The sequence below is a fragment of the Dermochelys coriacea genome, chromosome 10 (assembly GCF_009764565.3).
Source record: "Dermochelys coriacea isolate rDerCor1 chromosome 10, rDerCor1.pri.v4, whole genome shotgun sequence".
NCBI lineage: Eukaryota > Metazoa > Chordata > Testudines > Dermochelyidae > Dermochelys > Dermochelys coriacea.
In genome coordinates, this window is record NC_050077.1 from 83,529,443 (window position 1) to 83,551,937 (window position 22,495).

Here is a 22,495-nt window from a genome sequence, read left to right on the forward strand (position 1 = left end):
GGTGGGTTTTTTTGTTTGTTTTTTGGATGAACAATGGCTTTTCGAAGGAAACTACGATTTTTCAAGGAAAATGTTGATTTCCTTTGAACTTTGACAAAAAAAGATTAAAATTTTGAAGTGTTTTCATTCTTGTTTTAAACAACTCCCCCCCCCCCCCCAAATGTCCAGAGGAAGTTTTGGGATGGGGAGAGGGGAAGAATTACAAACAATATTTCTGTGGGGAAAAAAATGGGCATTTTTTGACAAGCTCTATGTCCCTTCACCCCACGGAGCCCCCGTCCCCCATCACACTGGGCTCTGTGGGGTGCCAACTCTGCAGGAGTGGATGGGGCTGGGAGACAGCTGGGCTCTTCTAGGGCTCCCCCTACAACAGCTTAAGGCCAAAGGGACTTAGGCAGGCTTCCCCCTTCACGGTGCAGGTCTTCCCTTCAATAACACCCTGGCGTCTTCTGTATTGGAAGGGCCCCCAAAGACCTCCCCCCATTTGCAGGCTGTTAGCCCTAACCCTAATCCTGACCCTGAGGTGTGAGAGTGCACAAGCAGGGGCTGTGCTGTAGAGCCAGCTGGCAACCTAGCACTCACCAGGTTGGAAGGCTGGCCCCTTGGGGGTGCTCTTTGCTCTCCTGGGGCAGGGCCAGGCCCCTGGGATCCCAGCGCCTGTGCCATAGTGTGGCTGAGACCCTCACTGCTCATCCTAGGGTCACCGCCACCTGCCCTGAGTCATCCTACCATGCACCAGCAGGATGGCGCTGGTGCTGGATGCGCTTCTGACATGTCCTCTGAGTGACGCCTAGCAGTTGGGGTGGGATTGAGTCTCAGTCATTCATTATGAGATATGCACGTAGAAGGGTGGATCTTGCTCTCAGTAACAGGACAAATTCAAGAGCGACTCTGGCTCTGCATCTAGCCGACTGGCTTTCCCATGCACTTCTAGAGACCAGAGCTGTCCCAGTGCCTCCTTTCTTTCTGGGAAGACTGGAGTTTCAAGAGGTGCCCATTTAAGCTCCCAGCTCAGCAAAGTCATCAGCATCCCTTTGAACTCAACGAGATTTATGTGTGTGCCTAAAGTCAATCACCTGCTTAAGAGCTTTGCTGAACTGGAGCCTAACGGATCCCGAGCAGAGCATCCTTCCCCTGCGATGGTGCAAGCCATAGGAAGCAAGCAGCCAGTGCTATTCACTCCGACTGCAGCACCTCTTTTTGTCAGCTTGAGGCTCTTTACTAAACGTTGAAAGGAATTTTCTTTTTCTGCATTAGGCATCTGTGGCCTTCCTTCAGGGAGGAAAGAAGTTGTATTAATCAAAGCTTCCCTGAAATTAGACACAAGATTTTGGTTAATCGAGTACAATGTATTAAATCACCAGCAGAACTACTCGCCTATTACTTTTGCAAGGAATTACACTTCTATAAAATTAAACAGCATGAATCTTAAAGATTTACATGGTGCTTTTTAAACAGTTTTCAGTATATTTCAATAGTTAATAAAACCAAATGCCGCTTTGTGTAAAAGGCAATAGATTACAATAGAGTGTATTTTACTAGCACTCAGTGTGTTCATCCAACACCTAATACGTTAAAGTTGGAATCTATGAAAAGCACTTTGTGGAGATTAAAAGCAGATTTATCACAGATGTGCCTCAACATTATGCTTGGCTTGAACCATTAGACTCCTGGAGTTTAAAGGTTAGACTTTAATGACTTCAAGGAAATCAGTTACTTTTTAAAAAGCTTTAAATACCTAACGAAGATACTAATGCCATTTACAAAAAGAAAGGTTTTTTTAAGAACCAGTCACAGAATGTCTAAGTGGAACACTATAATGTCTGCTTTTTATAATCACTTGGAAACACACGTATGCCTAAAATAGCATTTTAGCCCTCGTGCAAATTATAACTGGTAATTTACTAGATGAAAGCATTTGTCACAAAATGTGGAGACGGTATTCTTGTTACATGGCAACAGTCTCCAGTTCTTCAAATGCCGATCACAATTAATGGATAAATTGGTTAATTGATTGTTTAATTCTGGTTTGTCCAGGGCATTGCAAATGTAAAGAGCAAACTAAGGGGGACAGTTGCTGTTACTGACTGACTACTGAAACTGAACTGGGGCTGTGGGTATCGGTTATTAACCATTCCTAGAAGCAAACTCTCGTATAACCAGGGAAGAACAGACGACTCCATGAAGTCGACTCTGTGGATCTCGTTTAACTGAAAACAATTTAGGGCTGGATTTTCAAAGGTATTTAAGAGTCTAAAGATGTAGGTAAGCACCTAGGCTCAGGAACACTGATTTCACAGGACATTAGGAACCTAAATACCTTGAAATCAATGGGCGTTGGGTACCCAGTGCTTTTGAAATCCCCCTTGGTGCCTTTCTGCATCATGGGCCTAAATACCTTTGAAAATCTGGTGTTTAGGTACTGTGGAGATGAGTGCTACCAAATACCTGAGGTACACAGGCAGGTAGGTAGGGATTCACATCTCCAAGGCTCTGTTCCCAGCCTAGTCACTGACTCAGTGGGTGTGTCTACACTGTGTTGTCAGCCCACTGTAAACTCAGGTTTGAGCCCCAACCCCCCTACCATCCACACACAAATCTGTCTGACTCTGGCAAGCGCTCGGACCCAAGACTTGGACCCACCTTGGGGGATGGGTTCAAGCCAGAGTTCCACAATGACTCAGGTCCAAGCCCTATCATTGGCTGTATGGATGCAGCTCAAGCCTCAGACCTGAGTCAGAAGGTCTGCGCCGTGCAATATGGGGCTGCGAGACCCGGGTCCAGCAATGCAGTGTGATCACTCAAGCATGGGCTTGGAAACAACTCACCCACAGGATCAGGTCCCACAGCCCTATATTTACAATGCAGTACAGACATACTCAGTGTAACCTGGAGCCAGTCTGTCACCTGTCCCGTGACTCAGTTTACCCATCAGCAAAGTGAGGTGTTCTGGGCCTCAGAGGGATATTGTGAAAAATAAAGGTCCCATCCTGATCCCCCTGAAGTCAAAGTCCCATTGACTTGAATGGAGCAGAATGCAACCCAAACTGTTCTTAAAGCACTTTGCACTCTTTAGACAAAAGGTGCTGCAACAAGTGCTTATTTGTTAATAATCAGCAGAGCTGCTCGAACATCTCCTGTATTGTTAAGCAGTGACAGAGGGACAGGAGACCCCATCTGAGTAGCTCCCAGAGAGCAGGAGGAGGGCTATCAATTCAATTCCTTAGCTGTGTTTATTTTCTTTACCTTCCATGAATTTCTTTACACCCGTGATAAAAATAAGCTTTCTGATTTCTGCTGTTTATTGCTTCTGCTGTTTGCTATTTATTCTAAGGCTTGCCATTTATTGGTGGGAAAACAGACCCATCTGACTGTGAAGGACCCATTTTGGAACTCAAGTTCATGGTTTCGATGTGAAAATAGCTATCTGCCTAAAGCAAATTTTGGAGTGGGGATGGGGGGGGAGAGGGGGACACAAAATGATGAAGGTTCTCACATAACATTCAATAAATGAGAATTCTGATCCATTTTCAGAGTGTAACCTCAGATCCCAAAAGAAGGCAAACAAACAGACAGCTGATACCTTCTGACATCATAGCCTTGAAAACCAAATACAGCATAGACTGAACTACGTAGAACTGCTGATTTGCAATGAAAATATTGAGGTCATCTGTGGACTCAAATGACTTATGGTCCCTGGAAAATTCCCCATTTAGTTCATGACAGGAGTTGACTGGAGCCTTAGGTTCTCCTTATCCTCTGTGTGTATGAGTCAATCTGTATTACAAGGGCTAACAGCCTTGAAAGACTAAGAAAGCATCATCATGGATCAGCAGTCTCAAGGTCAATTGCATCTCTGCCCTAACGCACTGAACAAGATTCTTGCCTAAGATATCTGACTGCACAGCTCATCAGAGCCGGGGAACACAGCCTGCTTGCCTGAGAACAGCGACGGGTGAATCAGAGTTCTAACCGGGACTCCTCCAATGACTCACTCCGGCCATGGGCAACTTCTTGGTCTCAGTTTCCCCATCTATACACCCAGGCCAATAGTTACGCCCCCACCTCCTAGGGGTGTTGTGAGAATTAATGTTTGCAAAGTGCTATGGGAGTGTGAGGCACTATTATTAGTGCTATGAAGGCCCAAGTTAAACAGAGTCTGCAATTCCTCCTTTAATAAGTGTCTTATGCATAAGTTTCCTAGCTCTGACAGTATTTCATTGGTGATAATTCCAGAATCATCAAACCAGAAAGTTTAAGGCCAGAAGGAGCCACCCGTCTACCTACTCTGACCTCTTCACATCGCAGGCCACCACCACCACAACACAGTCCAACTAATAAAGAATGGTTAGTGCCTGGAGAGGAGCTCCACTCTACCACCTAAGCCTTCTCACCAGGACTGTTTGTAGGTGGGTGTGAATATGGAATGTCATTGCATTGGCACATCAACCATTCACTGACTAAAGGAAGAAAGTGTCAGGGCCAACTTAGGACAGGATGTGGGCCATACAGAGCAGGAAAGGAAGACCTTTTTCCTGCCAAAGGAAACTTTGGACTCGGTCTGCTCACGTTTCTGGGTAAAAGCATCTCACCTAGGAAACCAGCCAGGAGGCAATCACAGCCAGCTCTGAGCCAAAGCACCACTCTGACCTGTCTGCTCTGAACACTCATGCATGTGGAGAACATGTGGCCTTTGCAACTTGGCACCAAGTGGGGTGTCCCTTTCACGATGGATCTGTCGGAACCTCAGGCCTTGCCTTTTCCTGAACTTTCCCCTGCTATTGCTAACACCAGCATTGCTCCAATGGCAGAGGCAGGAGTGCTAGTTAAGATGTCAGAGGCCACTGGCATTTACACTGTGTTAAGAAGACCTGCTCAGAGAAGGTGTAAACACCACTGTCTGCAGGAGCTTTGTCTACACTAGAGCTACTTCTGCTGCAATCAACAGTAGAGCTGAACCAAGGTTAACAAAAGATACATATACAGCCTCAAACAGCAGCACATGCCAACACAGTGCCAGCCCTGTAAGGTCTAAGAGATGGATTTTTGATGCAAAGGGATCTGGGAAGCCAGCTGTGGCCAATGGTGGTGGGATGGAATGGTCGTGTTTCCCGAGTTCTTTGTCATGCACTGTCTTCTCAGGGGGCATCTTTAATGTGGCCATTGACATTGTCTCGGACAAGCAGGTCTGAGTCAGCACGAGAAATGAACAGTGCTACACTTTTCTATTTGCAAAATACATACTATGAACACGGAGAATTTCCATGATTATACATTTGCTCTTTTGAATTACAAGCTAGAAGGCAAAGCAGGGTGTTGAAACAGAGCCAAGACTAATACAGAACACCGAGACTAATACGTGACATCTACAAAGACCCCAACATTTCTCGCTAAGACATTCCAGAAGAACCACTTTCCCCCTCAGTCTTTTTGGATACATTTTTAATCACCTGGTTTCCCCTTTATCGATGCCGTGGGGGAAAAAAATGCACCTGCATTATTGGACATACAATTAGGGTGATGAGAGGTCCCGATTTTATAGAGACAGTCCCGATTTTGGGGTCTTTTTCTTATTTAGGCTCATATTACCTCCCACCCCCGTCCCGATTTTTCACATTTGCTGTCTGGTCACCCTACATACAATTGAACTGCAGTCACTGATCTTAAATATCTAACATTTAATTTCCACCCTTAGTCAGGTAGTTAGATGGGTAACTACTAAGATTTGCACTTGCAATTCATTTTAAGATGGAAATAAATGAAGGCTTTTTTTTTTTTTTTGCGCGCAGGAGAAAATTACACCCACAGTCAGAGAGGCTATTCAGCAAGCTAGCTGAAAATGTGCCTTCTAAGTGCTCCTGAAGCAGTGGTAGCGCTGGAGACTAGAGCTGAGAAAATGCACCGGGCCCGATTTTGATAAGTAGTTTCCATTTTAGTGGCGGCCAAAGCTATAGTTTAGACATCTGGGTCTGCTCCAGCTCCCATTGTAGTCAATGGGAGTTTTCCTACTGACTTCAGCTGGAGTTGGAGCCTGTGCCTGCAAATCAGGGTCTTAGATCTCTTCTTGGTAACATCTGTGCCCAGCACTAATTCTGGATCTGCCCATGGACTCCTTTTAAAAAAAATGCCTAAATTGCTCAGACATGATGAGTTTGATGGTTGGATTAGAACTCAGACACCGAGGAGAGCACAAGGAAAGGATGCAGAGGAAAACAGCCAATAAAAACAAGGTCAGAAATGGCAAAGAACAGGTGGAATGGGGACCAAGTATGGAGGGACTGAAAAAAAAAAATTCCAATTGGAAAAATGCAAAGAACAGATCAAACTCATGCAGCCCAGCCAGCTGTGCCAGCCTCCCTGTTGGGGATATTTCTGTCCCTTATAGAGAGCACAGCTTCCTTCTAGCTAAAAACACCAACACACGTTTATTTTAAAGAGTGTCTAAAGCTGATGACCTTTGCAAACTCACCCTATACTTGCAAGCCTTCTGGATTTGAAGAAAAGAAAAGCTTCTCCCTGCATGAAGCTAATCCTTCCCTGCTGGAGACATGAAGCTTGTAGCAATGGGAACAACACAGGCTGCCAGAATGCAACCTCCGCAGGCCTTCTGTTTCCCTTTGGCCCTTATTTCTTACCCTTAAACACGAGGAACAACCTCTAGGGGCCAGAGGGTAGTCTAACCCCTATGCCCATCCAGGCTTTTGGTGAGGCAGGCACTTTCAGGGATTGGGTTGAGAGCGCCGCATGTCATACAGGCCAGTGAACGATCTTCAGATGGTAATGGTGACTGTGTCACAGCTCAGCTAGGGTGGCATTCAGCTAGTTCCCTGACGCCTGAGCCAGCAAGAGCAGTCCTTGGAAGTGATGAGCCCCTCAGGTCTCAAGTCTAATCAGTGAGAATGGGGGGTATGGACGCTCAGCCGCAGAGGGCATGAGGCCCTACATTTACATACACGAATGCTGAGGGTGACCACCTTTTTCAAAATGCAAAAGTGGGACATGTGGCCCCACCCCCTCCTCCTCAGGCCCTGCCCCCAAAAGTCCGGAAGCAGGAGCTGGGAAGTGGTTCGAGCTGCCCAGGGAGCCCGGGCCGCTGTGGGAAGCCCTGCAGCCCAGGGCAGGTGGAGGGCAAGGATGCCTGACAGCAGCCCCCGGCCCGTGTCCCTGCCCCTGGGATACACCGCCCAGGGCGGGTGGGGGGTCTGGGACTCCCCACAGTGGCCCTGGCTTCTGGTCCTTACTACTGCCCCGCTCTGGCCTGGTCAGGAGCAGGGCCTTGGGGGAAGACAGGAGGCCTCATGGTGAGCGGGGGCTAAGGTCCACCTGAGACCCCCCACCCACCCTGAGCCTCGGGCAGGCGCGGAGCGGCGTTGCAGGGCATCCTGGGTGAATGCTGCCCCAGAGTCATTCAGCCCAGGACTGGGACTGGAAATTAGTGATGGGTGGCAGTTACAGTCAATCATGTGTGGGGCACAGGAATCTGGAATCGAGGTCTACGAGGTGTTTTAGTTTGGTTTCATTGTATTGGCCTCCTCATCTTAGCCAGCTTCCACTTGCACTTTCGTGGTAGCTGCACATGCTAGAACGTAAGTCTCCTAAGAGATTTTGCAAAGCTCCCTTCCAAATTCTCAGTCCCCCCCATCTACACATTTATGTAGGTGGGTACGCAAGCTGGGTGGCAAACACTGCACCCAGGCAGGCCGGGCCAGAGCCCAGCAGCCCAGGTATGCTGTGAGTAAGCGCTGACTCAGGTGGTGCGGCAGCTATTTCAGTTCTTCGAGTGTAACCGTGTTCTACTGCCTGTGCATCGCCGTTGGATTCATCTGTCATATTTAGGTGACAGTTCTCAGAGCCACCTTTTGTTCTAGAGCCACCTTTTGCTTTTTTTTAAAATAATAGATTAGCATTTATATTTACTCTTGAAGGTGTTATCAAGGCAATGAAAAGTGTGTCACAATTGTCAGCGTTAATAATGATGAATAAAGTGCATTCCTAACACAAATCCTCCCCCTGCTCATTGAAAGCTAATGAGATAATTAAGAACTACGGAATCTCCTGTCAGAACAGGATGAAGATAGCTTTGTGGCTTCTGTACGGTGTTGCTCGGAGAGGAGAGACGCACCCTTTTACAGTTCTGTAGAACCAAGAAAGTTAGCTCTCGCTGATTGCGGGTGCAATTCACCCCTGAGCAGACAGCTTACACAAGGGCCTATTCTCCATTTAACACTAATCGCTGCCCCTTAGCTAACTGTACATCTCAAAAGCGCTTAACAAAGGAGGTCAGTATCCTTATCCCCATTTTACAGATGGGGAAACTGAGGCACAGAGGGGGCATGTGACTTGTGCAAGGTCACCCAGTGGTCAAGCCAGAAAAAGAACCCAACTGTCCTGATTCCCAGTCCAGTGTTGCACCCACTGGACCACATTGCTTTCCAAGTCTCTCTTCCCACTGAACAGGGGTGACTCTCATTCTGAGAGCACACTAATGGCACCAAAGCCAGTGCCCTGAATTTTCAGAGGTAAGGCATTCAATACCTTGTGAAATCTAGGTCCCTTTTCATGCATCTCAACCTGGGCACTGAAAATTGAAGGCACCCAAAGTCACTAGTCACTTGTGACAACGTTGGACTTACTGGATGTTGCTGAGAGGTACAGAACTATCCATAGGGCCGATCAATTACTAGAATAGCCCACTGCCTAATTCTGCCCCCATATGCTGGTCAAATATCATAGAATCATAGAATATCAGGGTTGGAAGGGACCCCAGAAGGTCATCTAGTCCAACCCCCTGCTCAAAGCAGGACCAAGTCCCAGTTAAATCATCCCAGCCAGGGCTTTGTCAAGCCTGACCTTAAAAACCTCTAAGGAAGGAGATTCAGCTAGCAAGAACCACTGGTAGCCTTTTGTGCTTTGCTACCTTATATGTAGCAAGCTTATGATGGTGACAGATAAAAGAAGCATTTCTGTGCTAATGCATGACGTGGTTCTTTGCATCAAGTTAATGCTGTGGTTAGCAAAACACAAGAGAAAAAACAAGGAGTTCCACAGCCTGGCAGAGAAGTGTCCAAAACACACACTTCTGGCGTTGAAGGGAGGGGAAGAGCTTTCCCAAACATTTAGGCTCCCACAGTTCCAAGTCAGGAGTAGTGTGGGTATGTCATTATATTCCTCAGAACCGTCTGCTGCTGGCTATTGCAGGAGACAGGGCTGGATGGGCGATGGGGCTCAGCCAGTTTGCCAACTCCTTGGTGCCCATATACTTTGCAAAGGTTCCCTTCAAATCAGGAAATAATCAGAGCTGGCTGGGAAACCGTTTTTCTGTCCCTGTGGAAATTTTGGAGAATTTGAAGATTTTTCCCATTCCAAATTGGGACAAAAAGTCAAAATCCCCAAAATTTTCACTGACTGAAAGTCTGGGGGGGAAAAAAAAATCAGTTTGTGTTATTCAAAATGCTTAATCTTGATCATTTTGAAAGGTTTCAATTTTGGTCATTTTGTATGATCATGAGCTTACATTTCTAAACAAAAAGTCTTGGCCAGCCAGAATTTTTCGTTTCCAAAGGGTTGAAAGGAAACGTTTGGACAATCTGTTCTTTCCAGTTACAGCTGACCTTTTTGGACAACAGGTTTTGGCTTGGATAAACTGGCATTTTCCGATAAAAATATATTTCACTGAAAATTTGCTGACCCGTTGTAGCGATAATATCGAGGCCCAGGGAGCAGCTCTGAGAGTCCCAACTCAAAACCACAGCCCTTGCTGTGTTGCCTTAGGTTTCTGTGCTAGTTGGGAGGGTTTAGACTTTGTGGTGAGAGTGTTGAAAGTATAAGAGAGACATGGCAGGTACCAAGATAACATGCCGCCTGCACTTTCTGCTTAATCCCCTGCTTGGGGTTCCCAACAGCCGCCAGCAGCTGCGTTTGTGTAGGCAAAAGATGGTGGAGAAAAGCACACACAACGATAATCACAACACCCCTATCCGTACACCAGCCTACAGCTCATGCACGCAGAGACACAGAACTCCCCGGCTCTTTCGAGGGAGCTGTAGCTTCAGACCACCAGCAAGTCAGTGCCTCCTTTAGTCCTGACAGCACCCAGGGCGTGAGGCAGATTCTTTACACCAGTGGCTGTTTCCAGAGAGGGAGAGAAAATGCACACTTGAGCACTGCTCCCTTTCCTATTGAAGGCTAGATCCAGTCTTTGTCTTTTAGCAGCAGCCTATCTTGCCATACATCTCTGATTCTCTGTTATGCCATTACTTTCATATTATTCTTAGTCATTTATTTAGCGTTTGCATATTCACTGAGCCAAGCAATAGTGTTCTTAGTGGCCAAGTGGAGCTCTCTGAGCCCACTGCTGAAATTCACTAATTACAAATTTTCAATTTTTTTTCTTATCACAAACCAAGCAAATTCTGGGTGCTAATCCACATCACAAACACAAAAGTGCTATACATCCTGTGAGAAAGTTCCTCCTCTACCTTGGTGGGTCTTGCACTTATTGGCGGATTTACTCACCTTGGAGCTTCATGGCAGTCCTCAGCTTGGCCATTTTTCTGAACCCACAGACTCCTCCTGTGTCTGGCCAGGAGTTGAGAGGTTTGGGGGGAACCCAGGCCCGCCCTGTACTTCAGGTTCCAGCCCAGGGCCCTGTGGATTGCAGCTGTCTAGAGAGCCTCCAGGAACAGCTGTGCGACAGCTACAACTCTCTGGGCTACTCCCCCATGGCCTCCTCCCAACACCTTCTTTATCCTCACCATAGGACCGACCTACCTTCTGGTGTCTGATAACGCTTGTACTCCTCAGTCCTCCAACAGTCCGTGTTCTCACTCTCAGCTCAGTTCTCACTCTAGTACCTCTTGCTCCCAGCTCAAACACAGCCACCACAAACAGAAGTGAGCTCCTTTTTAAACCCAGGTGCCCTTATTAGCCTGCCTTAATTGATTCTAACAGCTTCTTGATTGGCTGCAGGTGTCTAATCAGCCTGTCTGTCTTAATTGTCTCCAGAAGGTTCCTGATTGTTCTGGAACCTTCCCTGTTACCTTACCCAGGGAAAAGGGACTTACTTAACCTGGGGTTAATATAGCTTCCTTCTATTACTCTCCAGTAGCCATCTGGCCTGACCTTGTCACAATCCTAAAAGAAAAAAGCCAAGATATTTACGCAGTGCATGGATTCCCACCTGTTAACTGCAGAAACAGTGTTGTCAACTGGACAAGCACTTGACTGGGACTCAGGAGATCTGGTTTTGCCCCTGATTTGCTGGACCACTTTGGGCAAGTCAAGTCTCCGCTCTGTGCCTCAGTTTCCCCATATATAAAATGGAGATAATCATACTGACCTCCTCTGCTGTTCAAAAGCACCATCCAAGAGCTAGGTATTGTTGTTATTGCTGCAGTATTCCCGGCACACAGATTTTCATGTGTTATGCCATTACTGTGCTCAGGAGGTGGAAGGCAGAAGTGGCTTTCAGCCACCATTGCACTCCCAGTGTTCAGAGCTGCTCTAACATTTTGCTTCCCCGGCTCTGCATGGGCCCTAGGAAGCAGGGAGTGGTTAGACCTCGCTGTGCTTCAGTCACGACCTGCTCCACTGTTCCCACCCCTGGTCTGCCCCATACATCAGGGGATGGGAGAAGGGCTGGTATAGAACCCTTATGCCAGCGTCTCACCAGCCAGCGAAAACAGTCTCAGGGTCCATTTCAATCCTTTTAATACCATCAAAGTTCTTGGGGCTTTGCACGGATGGGTTGGGCCATGATTGGGCCCTTGATTAATGATGCCAGCTCCTTAAAGGGTGCTCACTTCTGGCATGCCTTTAAAGAAACTCAAGAAACTCAGGTGTCTCTCACCGCCCCATGAATTTCTTGGTTGTGGGGGGGAAACTGAAGGAAAGTGCAAGCAGAGCCTTGGGTCTCATCATCACATCTACTAGCCATCATGTGTTTGAATCAGCATGCCAGGCCCTGGAGACCTTCATCTAGAATGCAGCATGTTTTCGGAATACAGGCCTCCTCCACGGTATCGGAACATCATTGTAAATGTTCTCCCCGGCTCCGAAAGAAACACTTTCTCTCTCAGTCGTGTTGGGAGCCCATATTTGTTCAAGGAACAATTAAGAATTCAATCGACTCCCTCCAGTCTTCCCTATTGGATGCGTATGTTAATGAAAGTCCAGGCACTCCCTGTTAATATTTCCCTGCCCGTTGGGCCTGTAGTATATAGTAAGAATGAGTGCTTTAGCACATTTATGCAAATTTAAATTTGCATCAGTCCATCATTAGGCTGTAGCTCTTATTTTAGACTAACATGGTTAATTTCAGAGGGAAAATTTAATGGAGCATTTTGTTCACATGCAGCACTTCTCTGACATTTTATTGTCTTTGGAAGTATAAATAAACAATGGACAAAGCTCGAGTCCCCTATAATTCTCTTGACTCACTCAGAAAACCAAACCAAACCATTTGTACTAAGAACAGGTGTGCAAAAGTCAGGAGATGCAAATTTATCCCTCATTAATTATTGTATTTATTCCATGATTCCACCTGTTCCTATGACATTCTCTCATAACAAAGACTTCTCACAGTAGATTAAAGAGCACCTTTATCATTATTCTGAAAGGTGTTTCATACGGGAACATTAGTTCTCCTACATTATTCTTGCATGTTATAAAAAGTGTCTTTTTAAAATATTAGACAGCAATCGAGATTAATTTAAACCACATCAAACATGCACTGCTGGTTTGTTTGCATTTTCTTTCCCACCAACACAAGTACTCTGGTACACGGCTTTAGATTTTATGCATTAGCCATAGACCTAATTAAATGGTGCATCCCTGCATGTGAATAAATCCAGCCTTTATTCTATTCTCCCCACTGATTACAAACTAAAATACTATTGGGAATAATGGTAAGCAGAGGTCTTGGGGTACATTCCGTGACTGTATAGAAATATGGAAGGACTGGAGGAATTGCGGATCCCAGGGCCTACAAATGCAGATGGGCAGCTAGTGGGACTGGCAAAAGACCCAAGTTGATGAGCGGCCCAACACCCAGGAACAGTCACTTCTGTAAACTCCAGCAGGAATCTATCTTCATCTTTAAGCACTTGAAAATCTCTCCCTCAGTGTTCAAATACTCTAACCAGGGGCTCTACAGCAAATCCTAAACTACCAAGATGCCTGAAATAGGAAAGAGATGGGAGTTGAGGCAATGCAGCAACCATCGCTTCTTGCACCTTGTCTACACTGACGGTGTTGGCGTGCAGGGTACCTGTAGCTATATGCTGCAGTGAAGAGTGGAATGCTCCACTAGGCACAGCGTGGGTGTGTAGAAAGCCCATGTGGGTACATACCCGAAGGCTCAGCTGGGTCTGTGTCCTGCTCACCTAAGCAGTGCGTCACCGTCTACACTGCTATTTATATGCGTGGCTGGGAGTGGGGGGCATGCAGTGTAGACATAGCCTTGGTGATCACCAGTTCAAATCCAGCTCAGGTCAGAAGCCCCCCTGAGTTGTTTGGGTCTGACAGGTGTTTCATGACTCATGTGAAATAAGTTTGGTAATTACAGTTCAGGTTTTAGTGGACAAGTGCCTGAAATCACAACACTCCCAACCAAACTGGCAGCCTCAGCAGAGACGCCAAGGAGTGATGGCCCTGGAGACATTATCTCCTTAACCCTGCCAAAAAGGCTTGAGTCACATTACTGGGGAAACCTCCATTCTGGGGGGTGGATATGCAGCACCTGTCTGGTAACTAGAGGCATTGATGAGCTGCCAAAATCAACAATGGGTTCCCTCCTCATCCCACAAAGGGGTCATTGCCCACCCCTGCCCCCGGGACTCCTGCCCATCCAACCCCCTCGCATTCCTTGACGCCCCCCCAGCCCCATCCACCCTCCTCCCCTGTCCCCTGAAAGCCCCCAGAACCGGGCAGGAGGGTCTCGTGGGCCACTGTAGTGGGTGCCCACCCCACCCCTAAGAGCCAGAGGCACCTGCCGGGGGGGGAGGTGGGGAGTCCTGGTGGTGCTTACCTGGGGCAGCTCCCAGGAAGCATCTGGCAGGTCCCTCTGGCTCCTAGGGGCGGGGGAGCATAGCTGGGGGGGAGCAGGGGGAGCGGCTGCTCCCCCCACTGATCACATTAAAAGTGGCGCCTTCGGCGCCGACTCCCTGGGTGTTCTGGGGCTGGAGCACCCACCGGGAAAATTTGGTGGGTGCAGAGCCCCCACCAGCAGCTTCCCGCCCCAGCTCACCTCCACTCCGCTCCTCCTCCTCCCCTGAACGCGCCGCCCCCCCCCCGGCTTCCCGTGAATCCGCTGTTCGGTGGGAAGCCGGGGAGGGCTGAGAAGCAGGGCAGGGCGGCGCGTTCAGGGGAGGAGGTGGAGCAGAGGTGAGCTGGGGCCGGGGGTGGGGCGGGGAGCTGCCGGTGGGGGCTCTGCACTCACCAAATTTTCCCCTACGGTGCTCCAGGGCTGGCGCACCCATGGAGTCAGCGCCTAAGGCGCCACTTTTGGCCGGTTAAATTTAGAAGCCCTTTTAGAGCCGGTTCTCCCTCCAGAACAACCGCTTCTAAAAGGGCTTCCAAATTTAACAAGCGGTTCTAGCGAACCAGTGCGAACCGGCTCCAGCTCACCACTGGCTAGAGGACATCAGAGCTCTCAGCCTGGCACCTTACAGGAGCCACAGGGCCCGAAAGTGAAATTCTTGGTGAATTAACCCCTGGATCATTAGCTGGCAATTTTGCAGTTTATGGAGCGGACGTTGGGAAGCTTTGCAACCTGTGTGCAGCAGTAAATGTAAAACCCAAAGTCACAACCATTTCCCTGGGAGGATGGAAACTTTTAATCTTCATTCATTTTCAGTTGAAATAATTTCTGCAATAGCAGAAAGTTTATAGTGCTTTTAAATATAAATTGTGCCTTCTTTATCAAGTGACTGAGCAAGGACTTCAAATTCAGAGATTATGGTCATTTGGAACGGGAATATTTTATCACTGAAAATCACAGCCCAGCAATCTCCCCTTCTCGCTGCCCTAGGGGCTGCACTCAACGTTACTTCACTTAACATTCAAGCCACATACTCCTCATAGAGGATCTATCAGCCAGATACCTGAAAACACATTTTCAACTCCAGCGAGCAATTGACTTTCAAAGCTTGTGATGCTTGTCAGTGTGTCTCCTAGGGCAACAAACTCAGGATAGAAGGATGTATCCATGCTTTCTCCAGGAGAAAAATAGCAGGGCGGGAGAAGATTCAGGTTGGGTTTTAACATTATTTATGGACTTTAAAATATTCAAAAGAAAAACCTTTGCAAAACTTTGATCTGTTTTGCTGCACAGACATTGTAGTTCACGCATAGGGACTAAGCATCATTTCCCTTGTAGTATTTCTGGCCCAGGAGTACCTTGTGGCTGTGTCGGCCTGAGTGGCACTGGCTGGCCATCCTGGCAGTGCTAGCAACATCAAAAATGTCTCTGTCACCGCGTTGTTCAGCTTTCACAAGAAACCCTGTCAGTTATCCTGCAAGTTGGCAGCGCAATGGGCAGGACTTGTCAGGACTTCTTCATCTTCCAAGCTCCTTACAGCCCCCTGTGCGATCACCGCGGACCAGGCGCTAAGACGGGGGGGGGGGGGGGGGCTGGAGGCCACCAAGGGGTTGCTGCCAGGGGCAGGGCTAGAGCTCAAGAATCGCTGATGCCTGCACCTGGGTTCAGATCCCCAGCCCACACCTCTCTCTCTGGGATGGTAACGGAACAGCATCCACTGGCTTTGAGTTGCTGTCTCCTTCTGATTATCCAACCCCAAGCTGGAGTTGCTGGCAGGAGTGATCATAACAAGAGCCCTCCCTGGGGATGGTGGGAGGGAAACTTCAGCAGAAACTGGGGGAGTGACTTTGGTTTCCCCTGACAATGGAGGTCCTTCGGTGCAGGACAAACAACAAGCCTGAAAAATGATTTAGTCTCCTTTTTCTGAACACATGAATAATTGCAAACCCTCCCCCGCCCGCAATCCCGGCAGAACACAGCCCCCCAGCGTCTTGTCGGCATGCTGTCACTTTGGACTCGGAAGGAATTTGTAAGCTCCTTGGGCGTACTCCGCTACCGTTACCCACTCAGCAGGCCGGTCAGGAATCAAGATCATAGAAATTGCACCTTCCTGAAAACCAGGGACTGGAGGTTTCTGCAGCGCAGCACAGGTGTGCAGTGTCGTATGCCTAAGCAAAAGGTGAACGTGGCTGGGCAGGGAGCAGAGAAGAGCCTATATTGCGGTACTTAAAGTTCTCCTGGACAGGCATCAAGGCCCAGATCTGCAAAGATATTTCAGCACCTAACTCCCATTGAAGCTCTATGAGGCTCTGGGTCCAAGTTGCTCTTGCCTAGTAGCAAAACTAAAGCCTAAGTTTTGACCCAGGGTATCTTTCTCACTGCACTTCTTCTTGTGCCCTGCAATCAAAGCCCAGCTATTCTAATAAATAGTTAGAATAAAGGATATACCACCTCAGGGTCGGCTGCTTTCAGCTCCCAGTACACATCACTGCAAGTGCGTTGGATCCTAGACATTGGCTGCCTTGTGAGAGGTCAATATCAGATCAGTTCCATCAGATACCAATATCAAATGACTTCCAGTCTGCCCCACTGCATTACTGCTGGAGATGGGAGACCTTGCCTTCAGGCCTTGCGGAAAAAATACCTCCCATTCACTTTTCATTTTATTTACTAACTAACCACCACCATTTAGCTCACAGTCAGCCCTTCTTGCCTCACTACTCTCTCCTCCACCCAAATCCCGAGCGTACATTCTGAAAAGCCTGCACTTTGTGCCAGTGGGAAGTCTGAGGCACACAGTATGCGACAGAAATTCACAGAGTGGATAAGAGATCAGAGAGGAGAATTTGACTCAACCACTGGCCTGTAATTAGTGGACCAGAGTGCTTATTTTCTGCAAGCCACTTCTCCCAAATTAGTGTTTGGACAAAATCTGTCCAAGTGCAGTGTAAGTAGTTGTTGCTCTTTATTATCTGTATTGCAGCAGAACATAGAAACCTCACCCCTGCACCAGGGCCCCACTGTGCTAAGCACAAACACAGGAGACAGACAGTGCCTGCCCCACCGTTCTTAGCTGGTGGTGAATCAGGATCCCCCACTGAAACCAGCTGGACCAAGTTGCGCCAGTATCTCCACAGTAGGATGCATCTGGGAGATCACCTGGCAGCACAGCTCGATATAGCAGCTCTGACCTGAGCAAACACTTCACCTCGCATTGGGGAGAAACGTGCCAGCTCCAGTTCCCAGAACAATCTGCTCTCATTTTTGTGGCCTTTTGACTTTGAAGTGAACTGGCTGGTTGTGTCTGCAGTGCAGGTGTCTGCCAAGGGGCAATTTGCACATGTGGTCCCGTGGACAGAACTGCACTATTTGCTTTTCCGTTGATGCCACAACAAGGAAGGGATTGTGTGTCCCCAGGCCGGCAGCTGTTGCCCGTTACTCACTGCCAGCGGGCTTGGAATGCTTCTCCGAATCAAACAATCATCACACGTTGAGCCGAAGAACCATCCTTCTGGTTTTTTAAATGTGCTGCATTCCTGTCCTCTCCCTCTCTTCCCCTAGCCTCAGTCCACATGTGCTCCATGCATCCCTCCTTCCACCCCCCCATCCGTGTCCCATTAGTGCTCTCTCCCCTGGCCAGTCTTTCAACTTAACTAATCCCTTCCTACCCTAACCTCCCCCATAAAGTTAAAAATCCCAACGCCCCAGCCTGTCTCCCTCTTGCCCTGCCAAAAACCTCACATCACTAACAGGACATGTTCAAGCCATTGCTCTGTCTGGATTGGTATTATTTATTGGGATTACTGTAGCACCTGGGGTGCTCATGGACAGGGCCCCAGTGCTAGATGCTGTACAGACACTGCACCAAGAGACAGTCCCTACCCCAAAAAGCATACAGTCAAACATAAAAGACAAGACAAAATAGGTGGCTGCAGACAGAGAGCACAGGGAAACAATGGGACAATAGTAGGCAGCAGGACAGGCTGTTGTATCAATACTCCAGTTGATTAAACATTGCCAATCTTGTTTTATGTGGACTGCATCCACACCATACATATACCGCCCGTATGGAGGATGTCACATGGGCTGCAGCTGTGTGCTGATTGGCTGCAGGCTGAGAACCACTGCACTAGGCTGATCTGGGGTCACCTCCTAGGGCTGCCTCTTTGACAGTGGGTTAGTTGCTTAGCATGAAATCCTGGCCCCATTGAAGTCAAGGGCAAAACTTCTATTGACTTCACTGGGGCCAGGATTTCATCCTTGATTTTCTCTGTGCCTCTATTTCCCATCTGTAAAATGGGCATAGTAGCTTGCCTTTTCTCCCAGCCTGGGTCTGTCTGCTCTTGGAACAACTTACCAAGGGTTGTGGTGGATTCTCCATCACCAGCAATTTTTTTAAATCAACATTTCAAGTTGATTTAACATGTATTTCCAAAAGATCGGCTCTAGTTCAAACAGGAATTCATTCCGGGAAGTCCTATGGCCAGTGTTATACAACAGGTAGACTAGATAATCACAGTGATCTGTTCTGGTTTTATAATCTATGTATCGTCAGTGCATGGGCTGTCTCTTACTAGGCGTTTACACAGTGTCTAGCTCAGTGAGGCTCTGATCTCTGTTGGGGTGTTCAGGCTCTACCATGATACGAATGATGGCAAATATCTCCCCATAACCGTGGGCCATGCAGATCACAGATGCAACTAGGAAAGCCATTTATTAATATTCCTGGGTTTTCGTTTAATCTGGTCTCAACAATTTTGCCTGTAGGAAACATGTACAATTTATAAATACAGAGAAACAGAAATGTCTCAGTACTCCATTTTAAAAAGAAAACGCTATCAGAGATAAACACTCATTTAATTATCAACATCTTTTATGAGGGTCAAAAATGTAGGGAACCAAACTACAATTTAGGCTAGGCCTTCCCGTTTAGTAACTTTAAGTGTCATAATGAGAATCATGCCAAAGCTAAAGGACATAATGAGACTAAATAGTCAGGTAGCAGGTATTCAGCCCACAATTTTTAAACCAATCATTTTCAGCCAGGCAGATTGAAATAATAAGCTCTTCAAGGTGCGAACGTTCACCCCCATTGATCTGAAAGGGTGTGAACCTTCCAGGCGAATTATGATCACGGACATGCCAGCTTTGCTATTCACTTCACAGCTGACGGCTGTACTCTCTCCACTTGTTCAGTGCAGCTAGATGTACCTGCTACGTCTGGATATAACGAATCCATTTGACCAGCCTCCATTCCTAGCACATTTCTTAAATATTCCTCTGCTCCAATTTCTTGCGCTCTGGATAAAGACCAACTGGCAGCCTCCATCGTTATGTATCGTAGCCAGCCTTAACAAGGTTTTGTATTCTCTTGCTTCTCTGCCTAGCATATATAGAGCAGTCTGGATTAGTTTTGATCAGTTTGTGCTTTGATTCCAGACTCTGGGTCTCTGTGATTTCTTGTTCGGTTTGTACTGATGGCTGCGAGGACCATGACTGGACACATGGAATCGTAAGAACGACGTAGCAGGCTGTGCGCTGAAAATCCCACAGGCCCCCACCTGCCAAGAGTCCAGTTAGCTTAGTAAGAGAGCCTGATAGTTGGGCTTGAAGTGGGGGACTGAGGGCCACTTGCAAAGGAAAATAAAGTGGACTTGTGCCCTGCATTGTTTCTTTATGACGTATTGATCTGGCCATCTCTGGTACGTCTCTGGCACCCATCGGCTAGTATCAAAGCACCTTGCACTCTTGAATGGATAAAGAGGGTGTGGGCGTGGGAGCCTAGAGGAGGGGGATTGTTGGACTTTTGTGCTCTAAAAATTCAGGTTCCTCTCAGCTGGCAGACTGAGGACAAGAGGACGAGTGCAACACTGACATCCCAAGAGTCCAGAGAACGGGTATGGAGCCATGGCGAGGGGAAGGGACTTCCACTAATGGGTTTCCAGTCCTTTGGTTGTGTTTGTCACTGCGGGTGGGATAGAGCTAGGGCCCAGATTCTCAGAAGGGCTTTAGGCACCTCACTTTCATGGAATTCAGTGGGAACGGGGCACCTAAATACCTTGGAGGACCTGGACCCAGCTGGATATAGATCAGCTTCAGCCAGAGATCTCTCACCAGCATGGAGCCTCCCTGGGCTGGGGCCCTGCTCTGACCTCGCAGCTCAGCAGGGTCCGAGTCTGGTCCCTGGTGAGTAGTAACTAGACTCCCTAGAACCTCACCTGCATCTCATGAGAGCATCAACTGCTCTTTGGGGCAGGGACAAGCTTTTTGTTCTTTTGTCTGTACAACGCCTAGCACAGCGGGGTCCTGGTCCATGCCCGGGTGTCAGACACTACCACAAATGACAAATATACAGAACAACGGCTGTACCGGGCTAGGTAGACAGACCAGACTGAGTAAATGCAATACAGATTTGGGAACACTAGAGGGACCTTCAGCAAGAAAAGGGGGAGGGGGTAAACATTGCTATTACACCTTGTAAGTTAGCTTTAATAAAGCATGCAAGCGAATTCTTCTGACTGCAGCAACACCACACTATCATCTCGGCCCTTCTGGGGTAGAGAAACCAAAGAGCGTCTAGTTTATTACTAGGTCAGGCTCTTCTGGCTGGAGCCTTCTGAACAAACGTCCCACCTGCTCTGCATGAGCATTCAGGATCCAATGACCGTTCTGCAACAAGAGGGGGTGATGCCATGGCTGCTTGCAGGCTGGGTATCCGTTGCCTGCCTTCTACAACTGCGAGTGTGGCTGCACTCCAGTGGCTGTGCATACACAGAGAATTAAAAGTGCTTTGGGATGCTTAAAGGCTCTCCACCAGGCTGCCCTAGTGGGGCTCCCAGCACAGAATTATCATGGTTTCCAGCTGAAGGGAAAAAAAGTCCCCTCTGCATAAATAAACAAAGACTGGCTTGGGAAAAATACTGCGTTGAATTGTGCCTGGTGACTTTGTAGTGTCAACTGATGCTCACTAAACGTTATGTGGAAACTGCTTAACTCACAAGGTTATAAAAAATGGGGAGAAAAATGAACAATAAAAAAAAGAGCCAAGGTTTGCCTTTAAGCTGCTGCCTGGAACTGCTGACAAAGCTGCTCCTGACAAAATCCCAGCAGGAGGGGAAGAAACTGTCTCTTTGCTCTGTCTGTCTCCCGCTGAACGAGGCTCACTTTTAACGGACTGAATACATACAACATACAGCTGACAACAAAGATGTTAGACTAACCTAACAAGAGAGTGAAACAGAAACAGCACACAGTGAGTAATTAGAATCTAATTAATTTGCATTTCACAAGAGAATCAGAGATGTCAGGGGGGAAAAAATTCCCAAAGATTAAAGGCTTCACGGAGCCGGGAGAGGGGTGAGTGGAACATTCAGAGCAGATGAAACTGACAAACAGAAACCAGCAGAGCCAGTTGGGATGTAGAGAATTAAATGGTAGCAGGTGTGAAAGTGACAGGACTGGGAGCCCTTGTGAACAAGGGTGGATATGGGTCAGCAAAATTACGACAAAAATATCAAAACAGCAACTTTTTTTATGTTTTGCAGCATTCCTTCGTCTGCGGTGTTTTCTCCCAATACCGCTGGATGACTTTGCCAGAGGATAACAAAAAAAAGAAATACGATGACAGCATCACAAGCACATCAAGCTACTTGAACCGGGTTTGAAGGGAAAAGAAGACATTACACAGACTTTAGTAGCTCCACCAACAGAATTACGGACTGTGACTTCCGTAGCTAAAACAGTGGCTTCCCAAAATTAGTGCTCACAATATGTTCAACACTCTATTTCTTAACACCGGCTGCTCCGGTGAGGCAAGAGATTCGGGAGCTACATAACATCAAGGGAAGATTTACCGCTTGTTTCCAGAATGATAGCACCAGACAGAAGAGGGTGTTGTCAGAGATGCCAGAGAGGCTACACGAGCCCTAAGGAGAAAAATAAAAACTCATCACACCCCTTTTTGCCACATTATCATTGCTACATATTGTGTCAGGAGCTGTCAGGAACGCCACGCCAGCTCCTGGCATCGCTGCCCAGACTGTTTGTGTGAGCCACTTCTGTAATTAACTGCTTCCGTGAGGTTGGGGAGATCTCCAGGGAAATTTAAGATCAGCTAAGTTCAAATGAAACCAAAGCTGTAAAAGTGTCATGTTTAGGAAAGGCAGGTAATGCCTATGAAAGACCTGGGTTCTCTTGCGCCATACCTGCCTGAGTCTCAGTGGATTGCAAGGTATCAATTCCCTTGGGATTTACAGGACTAATTGTAATGATTCAACGCAGTATCTTGGCAGCAGGGAGGTGGAGACACACCTTTCAAATAGTTTTTTAATCTATGGAGATGCTCTTTTGGGATACACAGGCAGATTTGAATGAAGTCGTTTGTTTTCCTTTTATTTCCAATTCAGTTTGTAAGACTCAGCAGAATGGCTGCAATAGGGTATGTCACATTTCCTAATC

The 22,495-nt window shown here is 47.5% G+C and overlaps 1 long non-coding RNA gene across 1 annotated transcript in view; it reads left to right on the top strand.

Moving 5' to 3' along the window:
- Positions 1-5,780, top strand: part of LOC122456219 — a 42,759-nt gene extending 36,979 nt beyond the window's left edge. Inside the window, exon 2 of the long non-coding RNA XR_006274965.1 lies at positions 3,535-5,780. This is a non-coding gene — a long non-coding RNA (uncharacterized LOC122456219). The remainder of the gene's footprint in view (positions 1-3,534) is intronic.
- Positions 5,781-22,495: the final 16,715 nt, after the last annotated feature.